Below are 16935 nucleotides of genomic sequence, written 5' to 3'. Positions count from 1 at the left end.
TTCTCCTCTACTTGGAGTCAGCAGGAAACATAATCCTCCTGTAACATTTAAAAATATCAGTGGCATGTTCCTTCCTTCTTCCATGCTTAAGCTGGCATGTCAGGCTTCAGGTAACAGAATGATTCAATCAGGAGCTGGAAGAAAAAAAAAAAATCAGATCAGTGATTTGTAAATTATTTTTAATTTTTTTTTTTTAACGTTAGATTTTTTTCTTGTCTTTATGCTGGCAAAACTCAGTGACCTGGATGATGCCCCAAAACTGACATCCTTTAGAGAGCTGGGAACAAGCAGTGAAGGAAAGGAAAAGAAAGGCAGCAGATGCAGAAGCATTGTGCTCAAAGAAAACATTCTCCAAACGATGGCTGGGCTATCTGCTCAGAGAACTTTTATTTCCATTGACAAGCTGCCAAGCAGAGAGAATGGTTACCATCACAGCCATAAAAATTAGTTTAGGAGCTCCCAGAGAGACACAAACGCATCGTGTTTATTTTATTGTGAAGATTAACTATTTCTAATTAATTGGCAATCCATTAGCTGGGGAGTATTTAAAGGAAAAAGAAGACAGTGTACCAGAGAAGGATGCCACTGAGCAGCCTAACATATTTGAAATGGCACTGAGTTGTACAAACTCAGCGAGCTAAAACATCAAATAAATGGGGAATCGCTTTATGGTGGCTTGTTAAAAGAAGGAAAGGCCTCCAGAGGAGCAAAAGAGAAAAGGTGAGGAGAGTGAATGAAGAGAGGAAGATGGCAGGGAAGGATTGAACACTGTTTACAACGCTAACCTACAACTGGGGAGCAATATAAGTAATTAGGATACAGCAGAGAATAATAAATGAAAGGACAGAGAACAAAGCCAAGAGTAGAATGTGAGAGAGTTAAGACTAGAACTGATTACAGAAAGAAGCAAAAGGGAGCTTTAAACATGAATGTAGCAGCAAAATGAGCAGGAAGGAGGACTGGAATGAGAAATAACGCTGAAAAAGAGAGAAAAAAGAGGAATTTGGGGAAAAAATGTAGAGTACTCACACACCCCAATGGACCTTGCATTCTAATTACTAAATATCAACACTTTCAACTCTCCATTTCTTGAGAGCTCTGTCAGTCTTGGAGTTTTCATGGAAAGTGTTCTAGCAGAAACCTACTGCAGCCATTCAACAGAAACATTAGAAAAGGATGTGTTTTTTACTTAGGAAAGAACAAAACCCCCAGTCTTTTTCCCTTTAGGAAAATGGTTTAAGTACTCATATTTTTTTAGAGCGTCTCCCAAAGACTTGGCCTCCCTCTTTGAACACCACTGCTGGTTTTGTGGGAGCCCCTAACTGTGATCTGGCCAAGCTACCCAGAAACATCAGCTGAAAACGTTCAAGAGGAGGAAAGTGGAATTTATAACACAGCCACGTGGGCTGCACTACAGATACGATTTATACTAAGAGAAAAATCCATGCATAAAGCGCAATCTAACACTAATTTCTAGCTTAAAAACTTTAGAAGCAATGCTAGCTCTTCAGATGCTCCCTAATTTACGATTCCTATTGATTTTGCTGTAAGATATGACCAGATGTTGCTGTTTTGCAAGTACAAAGACTAGTTCTGCACTCTTACAGGATTAATACGACTTATTTCTCAGATTTTATTGGCATCTGTAAAACTGTGGGTTCTGCTTAAAGCAGATTCCCTCCCCTCAGGGCAGGAATGCAGCCATGCAGTTTGGAAGTTGCAGGGCTGCAGAAAAATAAATAGAAACCGCATTCAAAACCTCATGGACTCACCTAGAGCCTTTCAGTGGCATGTGCCTGGTGGGGACAGTTTTATACAATGCCAGGTTTTGCTCTTTTCCACAAAAAAAGCGCAGCAATTTTCCGCCAGTTAATGAAATTTATCTAATCACTATCTAATCATAATCAATGCACACATTATTTTTTCCAACAAATGCCTTCACTTGTGAAACAACATGAGGCAGGATAAATTGCATCAAATATTTTTGTGAAGACTTTAAAAATTATTTTGATATTCTATGAAAATTACAAACTGTTAATTGACCTGTGATCAGGACCAAAACTAAAATTTCCTTTCCTGTTTAATCAAAGGGATGAAACACTGTTGTTTCCCATACTCTGCTTTTTGGGATAGGGCCTAGCTGCTCTGACAAAGCCATCTGTGAGGAATCCCGTAGAAGCAAAGTTTTAAAATTTAAAATTTTACTCTGAGCATTGCAACCAGTAAAGTGAAGATTAATAATCCTGTAATAATAAGTGCCCTGTAGCTATCTCCCTATAGAAATTATATTTCACTGGAGTTCCTTGAGTTTCAGAGTGCTCCAGACTAATTATGATGTCTAATTATAACACCATGTTTTCACCCAAGTTACTTTACAAGGAAAGATAAAGGAGTTTTTTCAAGGAGTTTTTCCTCACAGTTTCAACAAAGTTTTCCTTAGCAATGCCTCTGGGTAAGCATTATTCCAGATCTCTTTTTTCTTCCCAGTTATATCTATGATTTAATGTCCTTGTGGACACCTAAACTCTGTTTTGAGACACTTCACCATATTTCTTCATTTGTTTTGACTTAAAATCAAATTAATGAAATAATTTAGTTACATTATTGTTTAATTAAATAATTATTTAATAGAAGTAGGAAAATCTCAGGAAAATTCTCTCTTTTCCATGCAGTTTTTTTCCCATCTATAAGTAACATGAGTTTTTGAAAGCTGTTTGTTGAGCCAGGAGGAGACTCCTTTGTTGACAAGTATTTTTCAAAGCCTAATGTAGCAAGGAACTCCTGCTGGATGTCCTGCTGTTTGAGGCTTTTCATCCCAAAAATGTTTCCCCATGGTTTTATGGATTCCTCAAGGAGCCTGGAGTAGTTTCTACAATTATTAAAGAGTAATTCTTCCAACACCTGATGAGACAGAGCACAGCAGTTTGTTCACTTGCCTCTACACACTGATTTTGACTGAGGTAATAAATACATCTCCTTTGAGATCCCCACTTAACTGGAGCCATTCCTTGCCTCTGCCACTGCTTTTTTAATTATTATTATTATTATTATTATTATTATTATTATTATTGTCGTTGTTGTTGTTATTACTTTTTTAAGATTATAATGCTTTAGGAAACGTAGCGTTCTCATTTTTGCCTTCCATCTTTATAACACGCAAACACATTTAAAGTTTCATGGTAATAAAAGCTCTTTTACAGGGTGGGATCTGCTATTGTCTTTTAAGTTTAGGTGTTGTAGAGATTAAAGCTTCACTACATGGCAGGGCCTCCTTCTTCAAAGACATGGCTAAAAAATAATCCCTTCAACAACCTTGTGGCAGAGTATATAAGCTGCATTGAATATTTGTGTATCTAAGAAAAATTATATTACCCTTCCAAAATTCCATGTGAGATCTACCCTGTTCCCTCTTTATTTAGATTTTTTGACTTACATAGAAGTTATTTTAGCATGTTTTTCCTAAAGAAGTAAATAACATAGGGGGAAAAAGAAGTAAATAACATAGGGGGGAAGAATCACTTTTGAGAAAGAATAAAAGCTGAAAATGCTTTATCAAATGAAAGAGACTTTGGCTGCAAAAATCTATAGAATTAAGTTTATTTTATTAAAGGAAATTAATGGCATTTTAGAAAATGGAAGAGCACAAGTTCCAGGATGAAAGTTGTACTAGACATAGTAATTACAGTTATCAAAAAGTCATGAGAAATAGAGATCTAAAACTATTAAGAGTTTACCCGTAACTGCTTACCCATTACCCTTACTCTAGGAGCATGGTGTTAAGCAATACCTGAAATATAATTCCAGAATAAAAATCAAAACAGAAGTTGCATGCTTTGTTTTGGTTCTGCTAGGAGAACTCCAGGTTCCTCTGGTGCTTGTTTTCTTCCTTGGATCTCATGTGTTTAACTTTTTAAAGAGGGATACCAAAACACCTTGTGTTGGTGTTTGTCTTTTTATTCCCAGAATTTAAAAAAAAAAAAAGATGGTTTACAGAAATAAAATAGATTTTAAAAACCGGAAAATTAAAGGTAATGTAAATTATTTCAGTCAGTAGATATTTCAAAGCTGACTTGCTTGGCACAGCCTTGATGACTCTTAGGAGAATATTTCTGTGCAATTATTGGATCCTCAGAGACATGTAGAGCTTAAAAAAAAAAACCCAAACAACAGAAGGGAACTAGTGCTATAAAAATGTTGTAGAAGAATTAGTTATCTCTATCTAAATATCTTTGCATTTAAAAAGTTACTGGACTGTCATTTTTTATAGATTTAAAACACTAGACATATTAGTATTAAAATCCCTTGTAGCAGTTGAATATTGCTTTGATATTCAGAATATCAGATTTTCACAGTTTTGATTTTTTTATAACAATATAAAGTATTGTAATCAATTTTTCCTTGTCTTTCCATGCTTCATGTCAGAAAATTCTTTTGCCCTTTGGTTGTTGCCCTGCTCATCAGAGAGCAGGTGAGATCCAATTGGTTAAAGTTCTGGGCACTTTGTGTGCTTGGTTCTCAGGGAATGAAAGCTAAGAATTGAAATTAAAAATATTTGAGATCGTACTGGCATTAATATTTACATGAAAATTATGCTTATATCCTTATTTAAAAACTATACCACGTCTTTGTCCTTAAAATACTTAGCTGATGTGGGTTTGAAATTGGGTTTCACAATTTCACAGAAGGGTCTCTCTTCTCCACGAAAATAATGCCCAGAGAGGCCTTATTAAGAGGATTTTATTAATTGGGAATAAAGGGAAAATTAAAAAAAAAAGAAAATTTAAAAAAAGAGGGGGAAAGTGCCTTTTTCCGTGGTTACTATGATTCATTTTGGACCTGGTGATCTTTTTGGTCCCTTCCAACCCAAACCATTCTATGATTTCATGACAATCTGAAAAGAGAAACCAAATCAGATTTTTCTGTGGGTTTGTTTTTTTTTTTTTTTTTTTTTTTTTTTTTTTCAAGTTCTTGAAATGAAACTTTAAAAACGAAAGCACGACACGTTTAATCTGCTTTCTGCGTCACGCTCAAAGCATCAAGGGTGTGTCTGGTCAAGACCCAAGGACCTCAGTTTCCTGCCCACTGCTCAGCAGGACCCGGAGCTGTGGTTCTGTGACAGCTCCCAGGCTGTCTTTGGGGCCACGGAGGTTCTGCTGCGGTGTGCAAAGCTCCTGCATTTCACACGTTTCAAAGAGGGAAATCATCTCTCAGAATTATTCTAAGGGAAAGGATTTGCCATTCCCCCAGGGACCGTACCACAGATTTACTGTCTTGCTGAACTTGGTTTACGCATTTGTAGCAATTCCTTTTCCTTTTTTCTCCTCCAACTGCATATTTTATTTTTTTTCCAGTGCCTGCAGCTAGCTTGCTAATTACTTTTCCATCTATTCCAAGCAAAATATAGACTAAATCAGAAAATTATGTAAAGGTCATATTGAACCCCATTCTGATGGAAATGAGGCTTATGCAGTAAAAATAGTCCTAGATGCCAGGTGGCACTGAAGGCTATTGGAGCAGCCTGTCACATTTAAAAGCTGGAAATCTTGCTTAGGTCAGGAATGAAAATTAATTATTATTTTTAGCCTATCCCTTAGTGACTGTCCATCCACATATCATAAAAATAACACAGTTTGGCAAAATGGCTTGCGTCTTTCCAAGATTGACAAAAAAAGTGAGCTAGGAGTTTGAAATCAGCCTGCAGTGCTGGCAGCTGCCTGAGAAACTCAGGCAGGGGCATTTTTCTATAACCTGCACAGTTTCAGAGATTGGTATTTGTGGTGGTTATACAATATTCATCCCAGTGTACGAATAAAGTGGGAGATCATACAGTATCCCCTAAACCAGGCACTGATTCCTGCAATGAACTTTTCCTTCCGTCTGCTTTTCCCTTCCTTTCTTACCTGAATTTTGAGGCAGATGTTCTCCAAGATGAAGCTTTTCATGCCAGGCATCTGCCTCAGACTGGTCAAGGCTAGGCTGGATGGAGGTCTGAGAAACCTGGTTTGGTGGGAAATGTCCCTGCCCATGGCAGGGGGTGGCACTGGGTGATATTTAAAGTCTCAACCCAAATCCTATGATTCTACGAGGTCTGTAACAAACAGTGGTTTTACACAGGTAAACTTCCCATCTGGGAAGCAGCATTCCCCAAAACGAGATTTTGCAGGTGTCTAGTCCTTGCCAGGACAGATGGAAAAGAGTAGGACTAGCTCTAGCTCTGGGCAGCTAAGACAAGTGAATAATAAACATCCAAATATTATTATTTGGTATTTATTTCTTCATCCTCTGAAGATGAGGAAGGAATGAGGAGATGAATGAGGTACTGTTCTGGTTGCTGTAGGGATCTCAGTGAACCATGTCAGTGGCATGTGTGCTGGCAATAGGAAGGTGGAATTTGGTGGGAATGTTCATTGAAAGTTGGAGTGGGGATGAAAAAAATTTCTCTGGTCAAACATTTGGATTACCTGTCACTTAAGATTCCCGTCCTGCCATTAGATGTGTGGAAAGTGAAATAAAAATAAGCAAATACTAATAAAAGCAAACCAAGCAGAATTAGTGGTTGGTTGAGGATTTAGTAGCAGGTTAACAAGCCCAACGAAAAGGACTCTAATTAAATATAGCATCACAAGGAATCATACTTTATGCTTATTTTGGGTTTAAACATCTTATGACCATCTTTAAAGCACTGGATTGACCGTGGAAACATAATACTGAGGAAGGAATTTCACTCCTTTACTGTGCAAATTTAAGTGATTTTTAGTTGTCAAGGCTGTGTATTGCACATCAATTCAGGAGGCAAAAAACATATTGAATAATGACCCGTTTGTAGAAAAGCTGTTCCTGTTCAATAGAAGAAAATTATTAATGAAAATAAATATAATTAAAAATTATTAGTTCTTACAACCACACCTTTTCAATAACTAATGTTTTATTACATCAGAGTGTTAAAAAACCTGAGCTTAAGCAGGTTAGATGGCTGCTAAAGAATGAATGGAAAGCTTTCTGGCAGGTGGTAAAGTATAGAGAGCATGGCTGAACTGAGAGAATTTGGTACTTGTGTTAAAGTCAGCCTCCTCTGAGGCTGATTGCATAATCAGGATCTTGTATTTCGAGATCTTTAAGTCTGTCATAGCTTGAATGGAAAAAATATGTTGAAGGAAGATTTGTCCCTGTTATTTTAAAAAACAGTGAAATATTGCTTTTGGGCAGGACTAAACAGCCCTCTTTAAACTGTATCACTGAAACAACATAACAGGTAAAATTCAGATGCATTTCTTATCATAAAGAGAATATAAATTGCTTTAGGTTCATGGAAATATCAAGCAAAGGCTTGAATGAGTTCACTCAGACAGGACCATGGGGATTTCTGCACATACACAGCAACTTCTTAGATGATTTCTTGCAGTAACAAGTATGTACCACTTCATTCACATAATTTTTACTCATATATTGACTTTCCATATGGCAATCACTCTTTGCAAGAGCCAAGGCCTTCCTGTTTTGTTTTGTCTTAGAAATGTAATAGATTATTTTTTATTGTATATTGTTTTGAAGTTTTACTAATGCAATTAAAATGCATTTTACTTTTTTCTACTGGAAATCTTTTAGATAAAATATGCTTTAACTGAGAGCGTGAATGTCCTTTATTAGGCTTGACAAAAGCCTAATATGATATGTAGCCTTCACCTGCCTGTGTATGAGTAATCATATATACATTTGTAATAGTTAAAAAATTATTTTGAAAACAACTATTTTTGCAGATTTTTCTCTTCTATGTTTTTTCTATTGTCTGCAGTAGTCTTCCTTACAAATAAATGTCATGTGACTTCAAAACAAAATCATGGCAAAACCATTTACATGCAATCTACAGTACTGTAAAGCAGTAAAATGCTAAATGAAAATTGTCCGAGTGACTGAAGATAAGTAAAAGGCCAAAAGATTTCCCAGTCCAGTTCTTATTCCAGACACAACTTCCACTGGCTGCCATGGGAGTTGTGGCTGTGTGGCAACTGTTGAGATAAAAATAATTATGAAATTGCAATATGCCCCAACCATGAACACAGTTGTAATTTTAATTGTAACATGCTCCCATGAATGTCCAGTTTTCTATTACTAAAAATATGCTAGCATGAAATCTACCTTTATATACTTTGAAAGTTATTTGTGTCAAATACCCTGAGAAATGCCTTGGAATTCCTGAAGTTTTATTGGAATGGCTGCAATAGCTACAAAGAAGAAGACACAGCCCAAAACCAAAAAGGTCTGGGTCGAGATTTATGTATTCAATTTTCCTGCAGCACTGTGTTTTAACAAAGCATGAATTAACACTCCACAGTAATATTACAAGTCAGTGTTACAGTTATTCATGAATTTCATTAGTTTCAACTTTCCAACAGAATTTCATCCTGTTCAAACTGCAGAACAGTTTATTTATTAATATACACTAAGGGAAAGAGTGAGAGTATTTCAGTATCTCTCCATGTTGGCCAAAAATGTCTCAATTTTATTTTTTTTTAATTCAGCCTCCTAAATGACAAAGCACTTCAACTATTTTTTTTTTCTGCAAAACAGGAACATTGGGCTTTTCTATTATTAAACAAAACACAAATCAAATATCCTGCCAGGTGTGTGCTCTGCTCAAACCTCCTCTGAATAGGGGCAAGGAGAGAAGGTGCAAAGCAATGTGTTTCTCACCAGGTCTTGTTTCCATCTCAAGTTTTTGAAGAACAACACAGGCCATACAATACCACATCTTCAGAAATTCAAAATAAGTTTTTTGCCTCAAACTGTTTTAAGTCATGCAGTTGGATGTGTCTGTCAAGCTACCTATGACCCACCTGAGGGTGGACACCAGAGAGGCTCTATGGCTCTGATGTCAAAAGATTTTTGCTTTTAAAATATTTCTTTCATCTATTTGTAGCTCTGTAAAGTATCATTGTATAATTCTACAGTTTCTTCAGAGGGAGGCCAAAACAAGGTGGGGGAATTACCACATTGTATGTACTTCTAACTGGGGATTCTCATCAATTATGTTAATTTGATAAACTGATAAAAGTGTCAAAGCCCTGTATCACATGTGCTTTTGGCCACAAGTGCACCTGGAGGACCTTGAATAAACAGCGGCATCTTTTTATCACTTCAATCTTGTTTTGCTCTTTTAGGGGCTATAAGGAAAGATCTCCAGTGGAAATGTGCCATGCCATTCCCTAAAGGAATAAATTATTTCCCTAGAGAGTGCTGCAGCTCAAGCCCCAGCCCTGGAAGGCAAAATTTACCTGTGCTGAGAGCTGCGCTTGAACTCCTTATCGCAAACTATTTACATTACTATTAAACACAAGCAGGAATTTCAACTTAAAGCATTAAAGCTTATCAGAAAACACCAACATGCAGTATTGCTGTGCAGGGCTTACTGCCATTAGCCACCCAAAAATAAGTCAGTGCTTCCATCCAGGTGCAACTGGCTTCACGTGAACCACATTAATCACAAGCAATTAATTTGAATTTGCGCTGTGGAAGTAGCTGGTGCAAAGGAAGCAGATCTCCAAGTGATCCTGCTTGTGTATGTCCCAGACTGAAGGCTCGTGACTGAAAACACGGGTTGTGATTTTAAGCTGGGATTCTCAATCAGTGTAGGTTTCTGTGTTGACAAAAAAAAAAAACCTATGTTTTTTGGAGAAAAAAGAGAAATTATTTCCTAGCTGGATTGTCTAGCTAGGAAAGGAGAAAGAGTTGGAGAATAGTGACAGAATCTGGAATTCAATAGGATTTAAGGTTTTTTACATGGAAATAGCAGGGTTTGATGGCAGCTTGGGAAAAAAAGTGGAAGAGAAAAGGATGTATTTCCTGTGTCCTACATCCTCAGGGAAATAAGTGACTGAAGTGTAACTCTTGTCTATTTCCCTTGGTTTCTGCTGTGGACAACTTTACGCCTGTTTGGACTATATATATTTCACATTTAGTGATTCTCTTTCATCACTTTTTAATAATATTTCATGTCCTGAGGATAACCACCCTCTGAGGTTCTCTTCTGCTGTTTCTGTGTCATTAATGCAGCACTAGTAATTAGGATCTGACTCATATAAATATGAACAGCCTAAGTTTAGGCTGCGGCATTTTTTAGTTCCCACTGGAATCCTCAGCAAGAGGACTAACTGGATTTATTCTATTTGCTGTCATAATTAAGGTTCACATAATCTTTGCAGGTTTTTTTTTTCCACTTTCCAGTTATAGAAGCAAAAAAGGATAAGTCCTCATCATTGGCAGTTTAAAGTGCAGTGAAACAATAAAAAATGACATCTTCATATATGATGACAAGAATTATGATGATAAAAACAACACTGTTGCACAGAAATCCCAATTGCAAGCGAGGTTCTGCATTAGGTACCAAACAATATATAGTTTCTTTATTGCTGGGACTGTTTTATTTAAGCCATTATCAGTGCAGTAAAAAGAGACATGGATTTGTTGCAATCATGTAGAAAATGGATTTGGAGAGTTTGTTTTAATGCAGAATCTGTAGACATTAGCCTTTTAAGGACTGCACCTTTGAACTAAATCTTCCAGACATCCCAACTGAAATCTAATTTAATATTTCTTTGAATATTTTAGCATTAAAAATTCAAGTCTGCAGTCCTTCAGCAAAGTTTTTACAAAATTATTCTCTCTGTTTGCAGAGGGTGGTTTGGTTTTCTGCTTTTTTTTTTTTTTCTTTTTTTGTCCCTGTTTGATGTAAACCAGACTCAACTGAAACATAAATTTGGAAAATATTTCTAATGTGTGTTGGAAAATTTAGTTTTAATGAGACAAAGTAGATCACAAAAGAAGTGTAGCAAACAAGATGCCACAGCTGGGTCAGAAAGACTGGGAGAAGTCAGTGACAGAAAAAGGATCATCTATGAGAAAAGCAGCAATGATGCTGCCTGAGTGGAAAGTTGAAGGAGGAGGAAGAGGCCTTGGAAATTTGTATTTTCTGTAAACTGATCAGGTGTTCCCTGGGAAGATAAAATCCTCCTGTGAAAGGAGATGCAGAGATGCAGAGCAGGTCCCACTTTAGCACTCACTAAGGAGGTTTGTGGGAGAGCTGGTGGGGGAAGAATACTGTGGGCATTATCCAAAACCACATATTTGCGTGGCAAAGGGTACAAAGAGGTAGAAAACAGCATTGAAAATTGGCAAAGAAAGTTCTTACCCTTGAAAGCTGAGGAATATGAAGAGAAATAATGGAAGACGACTTGGGGAAAATGTCTTGTAGTGCATTGAACACTTTCCCCAGATTTTAGAGTATTTTCATGTCTCACCCTCTGCAAAATAACTAAAGTGCCTGCTACACTCACCATGCCTCAAATTTGGGTATAATTTGCCATCAAAGGCTTGGGTGTGAAGTTTAAGACTCTTAAGGAAAGTCATTGTATATCCATCAAGTATAAATTGCTCCTTTACAGAAAATATTCTAGCTATTAGCTCAAAAAAGGTTGGGAGATGGGTGGACAATCCAGGTTAAATTTCTTCACTGTAGAAGAAAGAATTGTAGGGAATAGAATTGGAGGGAAATGTGCAGAAATGACCCAAAAGCCATTTTGCACTCAGGGGGTGAACTTTATCTTTTTCTGCATCCAGATGGAGACACCTTGATCATTATAATCAACATGCTCCATTTGCCACATTAAAAACAAGATAAATATTTAATCACAGTGCAATTAAGTCTGGATCTCTGCCATCAGTTTATAATGAATATATAGGCAGATAGAATCTAATACACTACTAATTCACTTACAAGCCAGGCTGAACAGATTTTTTTTTAAATTTTTTTCCCCCAAAGCTGGTATTTTGGGAATGTTCATGAGATGACAGTGTGTGTCATCTAATTACTTTGTCTGCTTTCATGCATTAACTGGAATAACATGCAGCAATCAGTTTTTGTTATCAATATTCCACATAAACTATGAATGATGTTCTGCAGTGCCTGTTCTTTTCAGGTTTAAATAACCAAACAAAAAGCAAGGTGTAGGTCAATACAAATTTGTTGATGCAAAGTACATATGTATCCCAGCAGTGAAATAGAAGCAAGAGTAGCAAATTCAGACAGGAATTTTTTGAAGGATAAGAAGGAGCTGTTGTGGATTGGTTTATTCCCTTTTCTTCTTACTTTACAAACATTTGAATGTATTGGGCAAGGAATAATTTCTAGTTACATTTTAGAAGCTTTGAAGGATGAGTTCAAAATACAGCTTTATTATGATCATCATTATTAACTGATGATGGTCAGTTTGTCATGGTGCACCAGTATAAATGGAGTTGGACCTAAAACATTTAGATGTTTATGTATTTTTTTAACATAGAATTACTTATAAATGAAAAAAAAAAAAAAGATCTTTGAGTGAGAAGGAGCAAATACTGGACTACTTTCAAAGCATTAGTTCATTACTGCTGATGCTTAATACTTTAATACTTTAATACTTTTAATACTTTATTGGCAGAATGAGCACGTTGTCTAGAAGACATTTTCATGACTGCAGTGCCTTCAGAAGGTCGACAGCACATCTGCTGGGAATGTGCTCTCCAATGTTCCCAAACTCTGCGCTGCAAGGCAGGCACCCGGAGACATTCAAAGTCTTCACAATAATATTGAATTAACAACCAAAGCAGTAAATGTGAGGAAGATCAGAGACCCTCAGAAGCTTTTGTTGTATTCCTGACCTTTTTGTGCAGTAAAGCAGATTTCTGCCAGAACCTGTAGGGACATTCCTGATGGATTTGAATGCTCGTCTGCGTGTCCCCGTGGAAGATGGTCCCTTTTGAATAGGATTAGGTTATACTTTGGATTTGTGTCTGCTGAAGTGTGAATTCTGCAATCTCACATTTGAAGGGGCAGACCTTTCAAAAATCCATTTTGAGTTTTTAAAAGGGCAATGAGGAAAGAAACAGGTCAATGTACTTCTGAAAAAAAGGCAGTCTATCATCTGTGTGCATAGTGGTGGTGAAATTTTTAACCGTGTGAAGAAAACATGTGTCACTTAGAAAATTATGTCAACTATAAAGACTCAGAAATTGAGCTCATCACAAATATTTGTAAAATATCTTGTGCAGATTTTGCTCATTTCCACGGCAGGATGGTTCAGCTTTGTGCTCAGGTTGCAGGAACTGCTGAGCAGAGGCAGTGCAGGGTTGGATTACCTGGATACTGAGCCTGATTCAGTGTGATAATCCTCATTCCCCTCCCCATGGGCAGCTTGTGCCATTCTGCTGGCTCCTGCAGCAAGGAGGCCGATTCTTGCCTTCCCATCAAGGTGAAATAAGTTGTTTGTGACACTGGCTGCCTTTGCACACACTAATTCCAAAACACAGGAGCTCCTGCTAAGTGAGCTCTGTCACTGCTTATTTTAAAGGTTTCACTTTGCAGAGGAAGCACCTAAAGTGCCAGGTATTATCCAAATACAGAGGAAATCTCCCAATTTAGGATGTTAAAACTGTGTAAGAGATCTCTGGTGAAGATTTCAATTTATCAGATGAGGAAAAACCCTATGTGACATCCATATAAGGCCAAGAGGAACTTAAGCTGTTGCCACAAAGTCATGCAGCTGGAGAGTACTTTTCTTTAAAATGAAAAGGAAAATTATTTGATATGTTTTATTAGTTTGATGATAGCTCGCAATATTTGTTTTGATGGGATTTGCAGCTTATTATATCATCAGAATACCATTATCTATTAATCTACTTCAGTAATACTCCACAAAATAAATGAAGCAATTAGCTTTGTATCTTTACCTTGATGTATATGAAGATCAATATCTAATTTAGTGTTTTTCATTAAAGTAATATTACTTCTGCATGAAGAGAAAATGGATTGATACCATCAAACATGCTAAGATTTTTAAAAATTTCATTTTACTTAATTTTACTCATAAAAAATGTGGTTATTTTGCATGTTTCACTCCACTGGAGTACACATTTTTTTCTTTATTTTCTCCTTATGTTTTTCGTATTTGTCACTTTAGCTTGACTTAGTAAGAAAAAGTGGACTTTGATTTTTTGATCATCTGTTTTAGCATATTTTTGAATTCAGGGAATCCAAGTGTGTGATGAAGATGGCCTGATGTTGATTTCTTGTTTGATGACATCCCCTGAAATTTTTGCTTCCCACCAAAGCATCAGCAGATTTTATATTTGGCAAAAACAAATGCTTATGCTGATTTTTTTAGAGGCAGATGGCTATCACTAAACTGGTTTCCTTGCTTTCCTGGCTTTATCTTTTCTAGACAAACTCATGGTTTCTCTCAGATATGCAGTTTCCACTGCAGCAAGGCATGATACAAGATTTTATTTTGAATTTTTCGTTGACTCTACTTGTCAAATGAGAAAACAGATAACATGGTTCTGCCTTGAGCCCCTCTGCAGCTCTGCTGAGGATGTATTTATTTGATTCATACCTCTATGAAGTCTCAGAGGTTTTAGTAAGAATATCTAAAATTTAAAACCTGCTGCACTTTAAGTTAACTTTCAATATTTTTTTCAAAAACAGCATGGGATTTCAATTGACTAACAGGATGATGTATTTTGGACTATACTTATTATGTTGGCTGATACCCCTGGAACTGAACAAAGAAGAACTCAAAAGAGCAGCAAAGTGAACAGATCTATTACTTTGAGTGCACAATTAATCTTGCTGACATTATTTTATATGAACGTGGATAAAAATGCCTGGAAACCACACCATTGAATTCCTCTGCTCATTAATATTGATCAAATGTTGTTGCTCTCTTTGTGTTGGAAGCCACTTAAAGATTACCTGTAAAAGTATTACAACACTATTGATTTACAAAAAACCCAATCAATCCCTGAAGTCCACTGTTTTTGAAAATTAGTTGACATATTCAGTTAGTTATTTTGCTGGTTCGTTTGGGGGGTTTTTTTGTTGGGTTCTTTTGTTAGTTTTTTAGGAGGTTTTTGTTTGCATTTTTTGGTTTTGGGTTTTTGGTTTTTTTTGGTAAAATTTATATTTGTGGACTTGCTGCTATAGATCTGAGTAACAGACCATATTAATCAGGCCGTCATAGAATTAATTATCCAGAATTTAACACCATGTTGTTTAAAAGCCTAGACATCCCTATGGAAGTTGGCTGGGATGTCTCCTCATGTGCCATCTGAGCCCAGATCTTACACACTGCATTTTTGGTGCTTCAATGGAATGATGGCAGGATTAGGCCCCAGATCCTTCCAAAAACTTAAATCAGGAGAAATTGAATCATTGGGTCCTGTAGACTCAGTTAAAATTAATTAATTAACTAATTAATTAATTTTGAGGTATCATATTAGGGTGTTCATGCAATTTAAATAAGCTCAAGATGTGTGAACCTAAATTTTGGTCCTTTGAAGAATTAGAAGCAATGGTAGGGTGGCACAGGCTTTTTAATTTTCAATCATTCATTCATTCATTTCAAACACAGAGTTAGTCTGACCGATGTCTTTATCAATTAATAAATGTAAATTAGTCAAAACTATGTCACTGTAATTTTTTAATTTGAGCACAAATAATGACAGTGTTTTGTTGCTCTAAAAAGAATTTTTGAACTACCAGTTTCTATGAATAACAAAAACAAAAGCAAACAAAAATACCCAATGCAACATACACAACATTTATATTGAAAGTAGTCATATTATTTGTCCATAACAACCATAATCAGAAAAAAAAATCATATTGTTGGTGTGTGTTTGGTTGTTTGTTTTTTTTTTTTTTTCCAGAAGAAAGGCCTCATAAAAGAAAAACGAAAAACATTAGCTAGAAATACTCTCATGCACCAGTATGTTTATCACTATGCACTTCAGATGACCTTTTAAGCCCTTGCAGTTTGGACAGATCTGAGAAAATGCAAAATATAAAGACAACTGATGAAAGTAGGCTGAATGTGTGCTTAACAAGCCATACAAAGAAAGCAAAAAGCAAAATGAGAACGTAATTATTAAGAGATTTATTGTTCTTGGAAGATTAGAGATCTTGCCTGCATAGAAACAATTAACATATGAGGCTGCCTGCAGGTACTCCCCAAACTGCAGCACTGTGATAGAGGCTTGGAAAAAAAAATACACAATTCATATTTATTGGGAGGCTAAAAGTGCAAATTATTAGACAGGTTTCTTCCCAAATTATTATGAAGGAGAAATAGCATGAAGTAGTAATACTTGAAAGACACAAATCTTCCCAGAATTAAGAATGTAGGGTACCACTACTTTTAAATTGTAATACAGAGTGTGCATGGCAAAAGGCAAATCAGGCAGCAGCCACTCTCGTTATTTTCATCTTCACAATTTTTGCCCTTTTTTTGCTAATAACACCATTTGGAATTATGTGCAGTACATTCATGTCCATTATTTTTTTGGTTCAGTGAGACATATCCATGTTTAATGATGTACACAAGCAAAACCTCTGCAGGGCCGTGTCTTGGAACAGGCTGATGGCAAAAGTTGTAATAGAAATGTGCACCTGCGTAGCTTCTCAAAATTGCAATAGCCACATGGGCAGTAATAACTGGGGAATATGTTCTGACATCCTCATCATTCAGTTAATTTTTACACTTTGCAAATTAATATTTGCTTGGAGAGCGCAGTATTCCCCGACGTGACGTCTGGATGAATGGAGCTCTGTGAGGATCTTTCAAACCTGGGCTTGTAATTGAAAACACGAACAGGCAGACATGCAGAAGCATTGAATTTACAGATCCTTAAAGTCTAAATAATTCTATTTGTTCATTTGTTGGCTCCCTAAGGTGACTTGTCAGGTCTCACCAACCCCCTGGAGCCCTCCAGGCTGGGGCAGAGGGGCTGGGAAGCAGGGACAGCCCTGGGGGTGCTGTGGTGACGAGGTCTCTGGTGTTGAGGTGACCCCCTGGTGTCAGAAAGTCTCTTTTTCCCAGCCAGACCCAAGAAGAAGCATCTTGAAAAGTT

At 36.6% G+C, this 16935-nt stretch overlaps 1 protein-coding gene across 2 annotated transcripts in view; it reads left to right on the top strand.

Annotated features, from left to right (window-relative positions):
• EDIL3 (EGF like repeats and discoidin domains 3) overlaps positions 1 to 16935 on the top strand; it is a 237905-nt gene that overhangs the window by 98223 nt on the left and 122747 nt on the right. The window lies entirely within an intron of this gene.

This window comes from Ammospiza caudacuta, chromosome Z (genome assembly GCF_027887145.1).
Source record: "Ammospiza caudacuta isolate bAmmCau1 chromosome Z, bAmmCau1.pri, whole genome shotgun sequence".
Taxonomy (NCBI): domain Eukaryota; kingdom Metazoa; phylum Chordata; class Aves; order Passeriformes; family Passerellidae; genus Ammospiza; species Ammospiza caudacuta.
This window is presented reverse-complemented; position numbering and strand designations above follow the sequence as displayed.